Here is a 14031-nt window from a genome sequence, read left to right on the forward strand (position 1 = left end):
TGGTACAAGGTATTAAGAACTTGCCAGGATCTTGTCTCTTTTGAGGTAAAATTTGCTGAATCCAGGTATCTAGTTCATTAATACGCAAGGGAGGTTCACTTTCCCAAGTCTCATTACCAAACAACTTGGCATTCAGCTTCATGATAGCTCCTAAATATTGAGCAACTTGCTCTCCAGTCACATCTTCATCCTCCTCAAAGGAAGAATAGTCTTCAAAGCTCATGCATGGCAGAAGGAGATTTAATGGAATCTCTATGGTCTCTATATGAGCCTCAGATTCCTCTAGATCCTTAATAGGAAACTCCTTCTTGCTTGAGAGACGTCCCAGGAGGTCTTCTTCACTAGGATTTTCGTCCTTCTCCTTCCTTGTGCATTCGGCCATATTGATCACATAAATGGCCTTGCACTCTCCTTTTGGATTCTCTTCTGTATTGCTTGAGAGAATACTGGGAGGAGTTTCAATGACTTTCTTACTCAGCTGGCCCACTTGTGCCTCTAGATTTCTGATGGAGGATCTTGTTTCACTCATGAAACTGAAAGTGGCTTTTGACAGATCAGAGACTAGATTGGCTAAATTAGAAGTGTTTTGTTCAGAATTCTCTGTCTGTTGCTGAGAAGATGATGGAAAAGGCTTGCTATTGCTCAGCCTATTGCGTCCACCATTGTTGAAGCCTTGTTGAGGCTTTTGTTGATCCTTCCATGAGAAATTTGGATGATTTCTCCATGATGAATTATAGGTGTTTCCATAAGGTTCACCCATGTAATTAACCTCTGCCATTGCAGGGTTCTCAGGATCATAAGCTTCTTCAGAAGCTGCCTCTTTAGTACTATTGGATGCATTTTGCCATCCATTCAGACTTTGAGAGATCATGTTGACTTGCCGAGTCAACACTTTGTTCTGAGCCAATATGGTATTCAGAGCATTAATTTCAAGAACTCCCTTCCTCTGAGGTGTCCCATTATTCACGGAATTCCTCTCAGAAGTGTACATGAATTGGTTATTTGCAACCATGTCAATGAGTTCTTGAGCCTCTTTAGGCATTTTCTTTAGGTGAATAGATCCACCTGCAGAATGGTCCAATGACATTTTCGAAAACTCAGATAGACCATAATAGAATATATCTAATATGGTCCATTCTGAAAACATGTCAGATGGACACCTTTTGGTCAACTGCTTATATCTTTCCCAAGCTTCATAGAGGGATTCACCATCTTTTTGTTTAAAGGTCTGAACATCCACTCTAAGCTTGCTCAGCTTTTGAGGAAGAAAGAATTTATCCAAGAAAGCTGTGACCAGCTTATCCCAGGAGTCCAGGCTATCCTTAGGTTGTGAATCCAACCATATTCTAGCTCTGTCTCTTACAGCAAAAGGGAAAAGCATGAGTCTGTAGACTTCAGGATCAACTCCATTCGTCTTAACAGTCTCACAAATCTGCAAGAACTCAGTTAAAAACTGGTAAGGATCTTCAGATGGAAGTCCATAAAACTTGCAGTTCTGTTGCATTAAAGCAACTAGTTGAGGTTTAAGCTCAAAATGTTTGGCTCCAATGGCAGGAATGGAGATGCTTCTTCCATCAAATTTGGACGTTGGTTTTGTGAAGTCACCAAGCATTCTCCTTGCATTATTGTTGTTGGGTTCGGCTGCCATCTCCTTCTCTTGTTTTAATATTTCTGAAAGGTTACCTTTAGATTGTTGTAATTTAGCTTCTCTTAGTTTCCTCTTCAGAGTCCTTTTAGGTTCGGGATCAATTTCAACAAGAGTGCCTTTTTCCTTTTCCTGCTCATATGAAAGAGAAGAAAATAAGAAAAGAAGAGGAATCCTCTATGTCACAATATAGAGATTCCTTTATGTTAGTAGAAGAAGAAAGGGGGGAAGAGTGAGGAAGAATGGGTTCGGATTTTTAGATGAAGAGAGGTGAAGAGAAGTGTTAGTAAATAAATAATTAAATAGAATAAGAAAAGAGAGGGAGAATTTCGAAAATAATTTAAAAAAAAGGTTAGTATTTTCGAAAATTAAAGATAAGATAAGATTAAAATTAAAATTTAAAACAAAAAAAAAGAATTTTTGAAAAAGAGATGAGATATTTTCGAAATTTAGAGAGGAAAAAGTAGTTAGGTGGTTTTGAAAAAGATAAGAAACAAACAAAAAGTCAAATAGTTAGTTGAAAAAGATATTAAAATCACATTTGAAAAGATAAGAAGATAAGAAGTTAGATAAGATATTTTGAAATCAAATTTTTGAAAAAGATAAAATTTTGAAAAAAAAAATATGATAAAAAGATAAGATAAGAAAATAAGATAGAAAAGGTGTGTTTGAAAAAGATTTAATTTTTAAATTTAAAATTACTTACTTCACTAACAAGAAACTACAAGATAAGATTCTAGAACTTAAAGATTGAACCTTTCTTAACAAGAAAGTAACAAACTTCAAATTTTTGAATCAATCACATTAATTGTTAGTGAGTTTTCGAAATTTGATATAAAGATAAGAAAGATTTGAAAAAGAATTTAAAAGATAAGATTTTTTTAAAATTGAAATTTTGACTTGACTTGTAAGAACAACTATTTTAAAAATTTTTTGACCAAGTCAACCCAAAATTTCGAAAATTTGGAGGGAATAAGGAAAAGATTTTTTTTGATTTTTGAAATTTTAATTATGAGAGAGAAAAACACAATTATGACCCAAAACTTAAAAATTTTGGATCAAAACACATGATGCATGCAAGAACACTATGAATGTCAAGATGAACACCAAAAACACTTTGAAGATCATGATGAACATCAAGAACATAATTTTGAAAAAAAAAATTTTGATGCAAAGAAAACATGCAAGACATCAAACTTAAAAATTGACTCAAGACTCAAACAAGAAACACAAAATATTTTTGATTTTTTATGATTTTATTAATTTTTTTGGATTTTTATTAATTTTTTCGAAAATAAAGTTTGAAAAAAACGAAAAAGAAAAGAAAAATTTTGAAAAATATTTTTGAAAAATTTTGAAAAGAAAATTACCTAATTTGAGCAACAAGATGAACCGTCAGTTGTCCAAACTCAAACAATCCCCGGCAACGGCGCCAAAAACTTGATGGACGAAATTGTGATCCTCAAAGTTGGTCTCTTTGTACTTGTATGAAATTTAAATATTGGCTCTATCAAAAATACCCCAAAGAGATCATGGTATGATGAATTGGGATCTTAATAATCCCTGGTAATGGCACGTGTGATCACAACTCCGTTCAACTTAACCAGCAAGTGTACTGGGTCATCCAAGTAATACCTTACGTGAGTAAGAGTCGATCCCACAGAGATTGTTGGTATGAAGCAAGCTATGGTCACCTTGTAAATCTCAGTTAGGCAGATTAAATGGTTTATGATAAGTTCGAAAATTAATAATAAACAGAAAATAAAATAGTAAATAGTTACTCATATAATTCCATGGTGGGAATTTCAGATAGGCATATGGAGATGCTGTGCTCCTCTTGAATCTCTACTTTCTTATTACATTCATCCAATCCTTCTTACTCCTTTCCATGGCAAGCTGTATGTAGGGCATCACCATTGTCAATGGCTACATCCCATCCTCTCAGTGAAAATGGTCCTATGCTTTGTCACAGCATGGCTAATCATCTGTCGGTTCTCAATCAGGTTGGAATAGAATCCCTTGATTCTTTTGCGTCTGTCACTAACGCCCAGCCTTCAGGAGTTTGAAGCTCTTCACAGTCATTCAATCCCAGAATCCTACTCGGAATACCACAGACAAGGTTAGACTTTCCAGATTCCCGAAATCCTACTCGAAATACCACAGACAAGGTTAGACTTTCCAGATTCCCATGAATGCCGCCATCTATCTAGCTTATACCACGAAGATTCTGTTGGGGAATCTAAGAGATATGCGCCCGGCCTAAAGTAGAACGAAAGTGGTTGTCAGTCACGCGCGTTCATAGGTGAGAATGATGATGAGTGTCACGGATCATCACATTCATCAAGTTGAAGTGCAACGTATATCTTGGAATAAGAATAAAAGAGAATTGAATAGAAAATAATAGTAATTGTATTGAAACTTGAGGTACAGCAGAGCTCCACACCCTTAATCTATGGTGTGTAGAAACTCCACCGTTGAAAATACATAAGTGAAAGGTTCAGGCATGGCCGAATGGCCAGCCCCCAAAACGTGATCAATGGCCTCCTAAGATGAAGAATAAAACAAAACTGAGACCAAAGATGAAACGTGGTCAAAAGGCAACTAATACACTAGTAAAAAGTCTTATTTATACTAAACTAGCTACTAGGGTTTGCAGAGGTAAGTAATTGATGCATAAATTCACTTCTGGGGCCCACTTGGTGTGTGTTTGGGCTGAGCTTGATCTATCCACGAGCTGAGGCTTCCTTTGGAGTTGAACGCCGAGTTATAGCGTGTTTCTGGCGTTCAACTCCGGGTCGTGACGTGTTTCTGGCGTTTGACTCCAGAAGCAGCATGTACTTGGCGTCGAGCGCCACTTTACATCGTCAATTCCCGAATAAAGTATGAACTATTATATATTGCTGGAAAGCTCTGGATGTCTACTTTCCAACGCCGTTGAGAACGCGCCACTTGGAGTTCTGTAGCTCCAGGAAATCCATTTTGAGTGCAGGGAGGTCAGATTCTAACAGCATCAGCAGTCCTTTTGTCAGCCTTTTTCAGAGTTTTGCTCAAGTCCCTCAATTTCAGCCAGAAATTACCTGAAATTATAGAAAAACACACAAACTCATAGTAAAGTCCATAAATGTGAATTTAACATAAAAACTAATGAAAACATCCCTAAAAGTAGCTTGAACTTACTAAAAACTACCTAAAAACAATGCCAAAAAGCGTATAAATTATCCGCTCATCAGTCAACTTAGGGCGCTTTGCGGGATGAAGCGTAAAAGAAAGATGATTCGTGGTTGGCATTGCAAATCAAGGCTCATTTTGGTTGACACATCAAAGATGAAATACAAAGGGTGGACTAGTGCTCAACTATACAGGTCTAGAAGGAGAATTTGGCATTACATTGAGATTTCATCTTGCTTGCCACCCGGATGGATTAATGATAATCAACTTGAAGATGGGTATAGAAACAATATTTAAGATCCCGGCATACATGAGGATCAATTTTGGGAGCCCTTAGCTTGTTCAGAACTCCATCAAAGCTTGGAATTATTGATTTTGAATGATAAAGCTCATTAGAAGTCCAAGCATTGGTGGACGTTCAAGGATGGATTCAAGCACAAGCCACCTTGATGAGGAGCTCCCATAAGTCCAACTTAAGGACTTAAAATAAAAGTGCTAGGTGAGAGATACCCACCATGGTAAAATCTTTTCATTTCTCTCTTTTGTAAATATTAGTAAAGATAGGTTTAATTTCGTGTTTAGCTTAAATTTCGTGTTTAGCTTAGTTTGTTGAGTTTATTTGGTAGTTTAGTATGTTAAATAAGGTTTTATGGTGTTTTGGTAGCTGTTTGAAGGCTTGGAATACTTGGTTTGGTGCAATAAGTTGGAAAATTTTTGAAAAAGAGCACCATGCCACGCGTACCCGTCATCCACGCGTACGTGTGACAACATGCTTTTCGACCATCCATGCGTATGCATCACCCACACGTACACGTGGATCCAAAATTTCCACATCCCATACAAAAACCCGAGATTTATGTGAGTTTTGGGCTGGAATTGTGCCTCTAGCACAAAACCAACCTACGCGTATGCGTCACCCCACGCGTATACGTCACCTATCTGATTTGTATGTGATGAGCGGATAATTTGTACGCTTTTTGGCATTGATTTTAGTATGTTTTTAGTAGTTTTAGTTTAGTTCTTAGTATATTTTTATTAGTTTTTAGTTAAAATTCACTTTTCTGGACTTTACTATGAGTTTGTGTGTTTTTCTGTGATTTCAGGTATTTTCTGGCTGAAATTGAGGGACCTGAGCAAAAATCTGATTCAGAGACTGAAAAGGACTGCAGATGCTGTTGGATTCTGACCTCCCTGCACTCGAAGTGGATTTTCTGGAGCTACAGAAGCCCAATTGGCGCGCTCTCAACGGCGTTGGAAAGTAGACATCCTGGGCTTTCCAGCAATATATGATAGTCCATACTTTGCCCAAGATTTGATGGCCCAAACCGGCGTTCAAAGTCACCTCAAGAAATTCCAGCGTTAAACGCCGGAACTGGCACCTAATTGGGAGTTAAACGCCCAAACTGGCATAAAAGCTGGCGTTTAACTCCAAGAGAAGTCTCTACACGAAAATGCTTCATTGCTCAGCCCAAGCACACACCAAGTGGGCCCGGAAGTGGATTTTTATGTCATTTACTCATCTTTGTACACCCTAGGCTACTAGTTTTCTATATATATAGGACCTTTTACTATTGTATAGAGAGTCTTTGGATCATGTTTTGATGATTGAACTCACTTTGGGAGGCTGGCCATTCGGCCATGCCTAGACCTTGTTCTTATGTATTTTCAACGGTGGAGTTTCTACACACCATAGATTAAGGTGTGGAGCTCTGCTGTACCTCGAGTATTAATGCAATTACTATTGTTTTTCTATTCAATTCCGCTTGTTCTTTGTCCAAGATATCACTTGTTCTTCAACTTGATGAAGGTGATGATTGACACTCATCATCATTCTCACCTATGAACAAGGTGACTGACAACCACTCTTGTTCTACAAGTAACCAAGGCTCTAGTGAATATCTCTTGGATTCTTTAATCGGAATCTTCGTGGTATAGGCAGGACCTGATGGCGGCATTCAAGAGAATCCGGAAGGTCTAAACCTTGTCTGTGGTATTCTGAGTAGGATTCAATGATTGAATGACTGTGACGTGCTTCAAACTTGTAACCTGCTGGGCGTTAGTGACAGACGCAAAAGAGGGATTCTATTCCAGTAGGAAGCGGGAACCAACCGGTGATTGGCCGTACTGTGACAGAGTGCGTGAGCATTAGCTTTCACTGCGAGGATGGGAGGTAGCCATTGACAACGGTGAAACCCTACACGAGCTTGCCATGGAAAGGAGTAAGAAGGATTGGATGAAGACATTAGGAAAGCAGAGAGACGGAAGGGAAGGCATCTTCATACGCTTGTCTGAAGCTCTCACCAATGATATACATAAGTATCTCTATCTTTATCTTATTACTTTATTCATCATCTATACCCATTTGAGTCTGCCTGACTGAGATTTACAAGATGACCATAGCTTGCTTCATACCACCAATCTCCGTGGGATCGACCCTTACTCGCGTAAGGTTTATTACTTGGATGACCCAGTGCACTTGCTGGTTAGTTGTGCGAAGTTGTGTTTATGCCATGGTATTGAGCACCAAGTCTTTGGAGCCATTACTAGGGATTGTTTATGTTTTGAAAAAGTATTGATCACAATTTCGTGCACCAAGTTTTTGGCGCCGTTGCCGGGGAATTGAATGTCCTAACTACGGTTTCGCATTTGTTCTCTGCAATAACAGTGCCAAGTTTTGATCCTGATCCGGCAACTGCACCAAGTTTTTGGCGCCGTTGCCGGGGATTGTTCTTGTGTATGGACAACTGACGGTTCATCTTGTTGCTTAGATTAGGCATTTATTTTTTTTTTCGAAATTCTTGAAGATGAATTCTAGAGTTTCATGATGATTTGCTGAAATCTGGCTGGCTGTAAAGCCATGTCTAATTTCATTGGACCGAGGTTTCAACTTATCATCACAAGAGCTTGTTGATCTTGCTTTTGGAGCAGTGATCTGCTAAGGCTTGGCTGGCCTTTGGCCATGTCTAGTGTTTTAGACCGAAGCTTTCTTTGAAAGCTTGGCTGGCTGTGAAGCCATGTCTAATTCCTGGACCGGAGTCTTAGACTAGCATTGCACTGATTCCTGGAATTCTCATTAAGAATTTGATGTTTCACTTAATTTTCGAAAAACACAAAAAAATTAGAAAATCATAAAAACCAAAAATATTTCTTGCTTGAGTCTAGTGTCTCATTTTAAGTTTGGTGTCAATTGCATGCATTCATTCATGTGTCTTAAGGATCTTCAAGTAATTCTTGATGATTTCTTACTCTGATCTTTGGATTCTCTTGACTTGAGTGTTTAGGTGTCTCATATAGTGTCAGTAGTATACAAACTGCTAAGTTTGGTGTCTTGCATGCATTGTTATTTGATTCTTGTTGCATTTTGATTATTAAAAAAATCCAAAAATATTTTTTATTTGTGTCTTTTCAAGTCAATAATACAGAGAATTGAAGATTCAGAACATACTGCAGAGGAATTATACAGAAAAAGCTGGGCATTCGAAAATGCCCAGTGAAGAAGGCAGACTGGCGTTTAAACGCCAGCCAGGGTACCTGGCTGGGCGTTTAACGCCCAAAAAGGGTGCATTTTGGGCGTTAAACGCCAGAATGGATACCATTCTGGGCGTTTAACGCCAGGATGGTGCTAGGGGAAGATTTTGTTTTCAAATCAATTTTTTTCAAAGTTTTTCAAAATCAAATCTTTTTCAAATCATATCTTTTCAATCAAATGTTTTCAAAATCAATTTCTTTCCTTTTTCAAAGATACTTACTAACAATTAATGATTTGATTGAACATCTCATATTTGTTGCCTTTTCTGTTGAGAAAGGTTTAATGTTTGAATCATATCTTTTCTTGTTAGGCAAGTCATTAATTTTTAAAATCAAATCTTTTTAAAATTGTTTTCAAATCATATCTTCTCAATCACATCTTTTTAAAACCAATCATATCTTCTCAATCACATCTTTTTCAAAATAGTTTTCAATCAAATCTCTTTTAATTTCTAATTTCAAAATCTTTTTCAAAAATCACTTTACCTCTTTCCCACTTTTGTTTTCGAAAATCAATTAGTGTTTTTCAAAAATGTTTTTCAAAATATTTTAATTAATTTTCAAAAAAAAAATTACTCCCCTCCTTCTCACATCCTTCTATTTATGGAGTACCACTCCTTCTTAATGCACAATTCGAATCTTATCTAAGTAAAGTTCGGATTCTTCTTCTCCTTCTTCTTTCTATTTCTCTTTTCCTCTGACATCTCAAGGAATCTCTATACTGTGACATAGAGGACTCCACATTTTCTTGTTCTCTTCTCTTTCATATGAGCAGGAGCAGAGACAAAGGCATTCTAGTTGAAGCTGACCCTGAACCCGAAAGGACCTTGAAGAGAAAACTAAGAGAGGCCAAAGCACAACTCTCTTTAGAGGACCTGACCGAATTCTTCAAAGAAGAAGAAGACATGGCAGCCGAAAACAACAATAATGCAAACAATGCAAGGAAGGTGCTGGGTGACTTTACTGCACCTACTCCTGATTTTTATGGGAGAAGCATCTCTATCCCTGCCATTGGAGCAAACAACTTTGAGCTTAAACCTCAATTAGTTTCTCTAATGCAACAGAATTGCAAGTTCCATGGACTTCCAATGGAAGATCCTCATCAGTTCTTAGCTGAATTCTTGCAAATCTGTGACACAGTCAAGACTAATGGGGTAGACCCTGAGGTCTATAGACTGATGCTATTCCCTTTTGCTGTAAGAGACAAAGCTAGGATATGGTTGGACTCTCAACCTAAAGAAAGCCTGGACTCTTGGGAAAAGCTAGTGAATGCCTTCTTGGCAAAGTTCTTTCCACCACAAAGATGGAGTAAGCTTAGAGTGGAAGTCCAAACCTTCAGACAGAAGGATGGAGAATCCCTCTATGAAGCTTGGGAAAGATACAAACAGTTGATCAGAAGATGTCCTTCTGACATGCTTTCTGAATGGAGCATCATAGGTATTTTCTATGATGGTCTCTCTGAACTATCCAAGATGTCTTTGGATAGCTCTGCTGGAGGATCTCTTCATCTGAAGAAGACGCCTACAGAGGCTCAAGAGCTCATTGAAATGGTTGCAAATAACCAATTCATGTACACTTCTGAAAGGAATCCTGTGAACAATGGGACAAGTCAGAAGAAAGGAGTTCTTGAGATTGATACTCTGAATGCCATTTTGGCTCAGAACAAGATATTGACTCAACAAGTCAATTTGATTTCTCAAAGTCTGTCTGGAATGCAAAATGCACCAAGCAGTACTAAGGAGGCTTCATCTGAGGAAGAAGCTTATGATCCTGAGAACCCTTCAATGGAAGAGGTGAATTACCTAGGAGAACCCTATGGAAACACCTATAATTCTTCATGGAGAAATCACCCAAATCTCTCATGGAAGAATCAAGAGAGACCTCAACAAGGTTTCAATAATAATGGTGGAAGAAACAGGTTTAACAATGGCAAACCTTTTCCATCATCTTCTCAGCAACAGACAGAGAATTCTAAGCAGAACCCCTCTGACTTAGCAACCATGGTCTCTGATCTAATCAAAACCACTCAAAGTTTCATGACTGAAACGAGGTCTTCCATTAGGAATTTGGAAGGACAAGTGGGACAGCTGAGCAAGAAAGTTACTGAACTCCCTCCAAGTACTCTTCCAAGCAACACAGAAGAAAATCCAAAAGGAGAGTGCAAAGCCATCAATATGGCCGAATTTGGAGAGGAAGGGGAGGAAGTGAACGCCACTGAGGAAGACCTCAATGGGCGTGCACTAGCCTCCAATGAGTTCCCCAATGAGGAACCATGGGAATCTGAGACTCAACATGAGACCATAGAGATTCCATTGGACTTACTTCTGCCTTTCATGAGCTCTGATGAGTATTCTTCCTCTGAAGAGGATGAGTATGTCACTGAAGAGCAAAGTTGCTAAATACCTTGGAGCAATCATGAAGCTAAATGACAAGTTATTTGGAAATGAGACTTGGGAGGATGAACCTCCCTTGCTCACCAAAGAACTGGATGACTTGTCTAGGCAGAAACTACCTCAAAAGAGACAAGACCCTGGGAAGTTTTCCATACCTTGTACCATAGGCACCATGACCTTCAAGAAAGCTCTGTGTGACTTAGGGTCAAGTGTAAACCTCATGCCTCTCTCAGTAATGGAGAAGCTAAGGATCTTTGAGGTACAAGCTGCAAAAATCTCACTAGAGATGGCAGACAACTCAAGAAAACAAGCTTATGGACTTGTAGAGAATGTTTTGGTTAAGATTGAAGACCATTACATCCCTACTGATTTCATAGTCCTAGAGACTGGGAAGTGCATGGATGAAACCATCATCCTTGGCAGACCCTTCCTAGCCACAGCAAAGGCTGTGATTGATGTTGATGGAGGTGAACTGATCATTCAAGTGAATGGAGAATCCTTTGTGTTTAAGGCTCAAGGATACCCCTCTGTCACCATAGAGATGAAGCATGAAGAGCTTCTCTCAAATCAAAGTCAAGAAGAGCCCCCACAGTCAAACTCAAAGTTTGGTGTTGGGAGGCCACAACCAAACTCTAAGTTTGGTGTTGAACCCCCACATTCAAACTCTAAGTTTGGTGTTGGGAGGTTCCAACATTGCTCTGAATATCTGTGAGGCTCCATGAGAGCCCTCTGTCAAGCTACTGACATTAAAGAAGCGCTTGTTGGGAGGCAACCCAATGATTATATTTTATATAGTTTCTTTTGTTATTTTATGTTTTTTGTAGGTTGATGATCATAAGAAGTCACAAAATCCATTAAAAAAAAGTAAAAACAAAATGAAAAACAGGAAGAAAAACAGCACACCCTGGAGGAAGATGTTGCTGGCGTTCAAACGCCAGTAAACCTAGCAGTTGGGCGTTTAACGCCCAGTCTGGCACCATTCTGGGCGTTTAACGCCAGAAAGGGGCACCAGACTGGCGTTAAACGCCAGAAAAGGGTAAGAACCTGGCGTTAAACGCCAGGAATGGGCATCAGCCCGGCGTTTAACGCCAGAAATGCCTCAAAACGTGATTTTGAGCAACATTTGGTGCAGGGATGACTTTTCCTTGACACTACAGGATCTGTGGACCCCACAGGACCCCACCACCACTCTCTCTCTTCTTCCCCCATTCACCAATCACCTCAACACCTCTTCCCCAAAAACCCTTCCCCTATCAAATCCCATCTTTCTCTTCACCACTCACATCCATCCTTCATAAAACCCCACCAACCTCACCCTTCAAATTCAAACCACTTTCCCTCCCAAACCCACCCATAATGGCCGAACCTCATCTCCCCTCTCTCCTATATAAACCCTTCTTAACCCCTTCATTTTCACACAACCAAAACACCACTTCTCCCCCTCTTTGGCCGAATACACCACCATCTCCCTCTTCCTCATTTCTTCTTCATCTACTCTCTTCTTTCTTCTTTTGCTCGAGGACGAGCGAACATTTTAAGTTTGGTGTGGTAAAAGCGTTGCTTTTTCATTTTTCCATAACCATTATGGCATCCAAGGCCGGAGAAACCTCTAGAAAGAGGAAAGGGAAGGCAAAAGCTTCCACCTCCGAGTCATGGGAGATGGATAGGTTCATCTCAAGGGTGCATCAAGACCACTTTTATGAAGTTGTGGCCTTGAAGAAGGTGATCCCCGAGGTCCCCTTTTCACTCAAAAAGGGTGAATATCCGGAGATCCGCCATGAGATCCAAAGAAGAGGTTGGGAAGTACTTACCAACCCCATTCAACAAGTTGGAATCTTGATGGTTCAAGAGTTCTATGCCAATGCATGGATCACCAAGAGCCATGATCAAAGTATGAACCCGGATCCAAAGAATTATCTTACTATGGTTCGGGGGAAATACTTGGATTTTAGTCCGGAAAGTGTGAGGGTGGCGTTCAACTTGCCTATGATGCAAGGAGATGAACATCCTTACACAAGAAGGGTCAACTTTGATCAAAGGTTGGACCAAGTCCTCACAATCATATGTGAAGAGGGCGCACAATGGAAGAGAGATTCAAGAGGCAAGCCGGTTCAATTGAGAAGGCATGACCTCAAACCCGTGGCTAGAGGATGGTTGGAGTTTATCCAACGCTCAATCATTTCCACTAGCAACCGGTCCGAAGTTACTTTAGACCGGGCCATCATGATCCATAGCATCATGATTGGAGAAGAAGTGGAAGTTCATGAGGTTATAGCCCAAGAACTCTACAAGTTGGAGTTGACATAGAGGGAGACATCACCATTGATGAAGATAAGCCCATTACCAAGAAAAGGATGGAGCACACAAGAGACCCCTCTCATCATGAGATCCCTGAGATGCCTCAAGGGATGCACTTTCCTCCACAAAACTATTGGGAGCAACTAAACACCTCCCTAGGAGAATTGAGTTCCAACATGGGACAACTAAGGGTGGAGCACCAAGAACACTCCATTCTCCTCCATGAAATAAGAGAAGATCAAAGAATCATGAGAGAGGAGCAACAAAGGCAAGGAAGAGACATTGAGGAGCTCAAGCACTCCATAGGACCTTCAAGAGGAAGGAAGAGCCGCCATCACTAAGGTGGACCCGTTCCTTGATTTCCTTGTTCTTTATTCTTCTGTTTTTTGAATTTTAGTGCTTATGTTTATCCATGTTTGTGTCTTATGATCATTAGTGTCTTAGTGTTTATGCCTTAAAGTTATGAATGTCCTATGAATCTGTTCCGAGGGTTACCTGAAACGTGTAGATCGGTCGTCTGGCAAGACCCGAGGTAGGGGTTCCGTGACCCGAGCTTGGTGTGCTAAGCGGCGGGGGGTTGTACCTGCAATGACACTCCGATGCTTAAGTTAGCATGGGTCCAAGCAGATATTGAGTAGAATTAGAGTATGAGTTATACCTGGGTGCTCCAGTGTATTTATAATGGTGAGATGTGGCCTCCTGTGGATAGGATAAGTTAGTTATCTTATCTTATCTTTAAGTGAGGTCATCTTATCTTCAAGGGAACCGCCTTTATCTTTCTGGGCTTTTAGCCGCCTTTAGATTGGGCTATGTTCCTTCGTTTTGGGCCTTTCTTCTTTATTTGTCCGAGGTCCGACCTCAGGCGTGGGCCTTTGGGACGAGGTCGGACCTTCTGCGAACTTCCCGAGTTTGGAGAGCTCGGTCAGGGTATGAACAGTGCCCCTATCCGAGTTCGTCCTTTTGAGAGGTCGAGCTCGGGCATAGTCGTTCTTTTCAAAA

The 14031-nt window shown here is 39.9% G+C and overlaps 2 non-coding genes across 2 annotated transcripts; one reads left to right on the forward strand and one right to left on the reverse strand.

Moving 5' to 3' along the window:
- Positions 1-1145: 1145 nt before the first annotated feature.
- Positions 1146-1249, forward strand: LOC130958367 (small nucleolar RNA R71). Its single transcript, XR_009077493.1, has one exon. It is a non-coding gene; the product is annotated as a small nucleolar RNA R71 (small nucleolar RNA).
- An 8402-nt stretch (positions 1250-9651) lies between these two features.
- Positions 9652-9759, reverse strand: LOC130958487 (small nucleolar RNA R71). Its single transcript, XR_009077606.1, has one exon. It is a non-coding gene; the product is annotated as a small nucleolar RNA R71 (small nucleolar RNA).
- Positions 9760-14031: the final 4272 nt, after the last annotated feature.

This window comes from Arachis stenosperma, chromosome 10 (assembly GCF_014773155.1).
Source record: "Arachis stenosperma cultivar V10309 chromosome 10, arast.V10309.gnm1.PFL2, whole genome shotgun sequence".
In the NCBI taxonomy this organism is placed as follows: domain Eukaryota; kingdom Viridiplantae; phylum Streptophyta; class Magnoliopsida; order Fabales; family Fabaceae; genus Arachis; species Arachis stenosperma.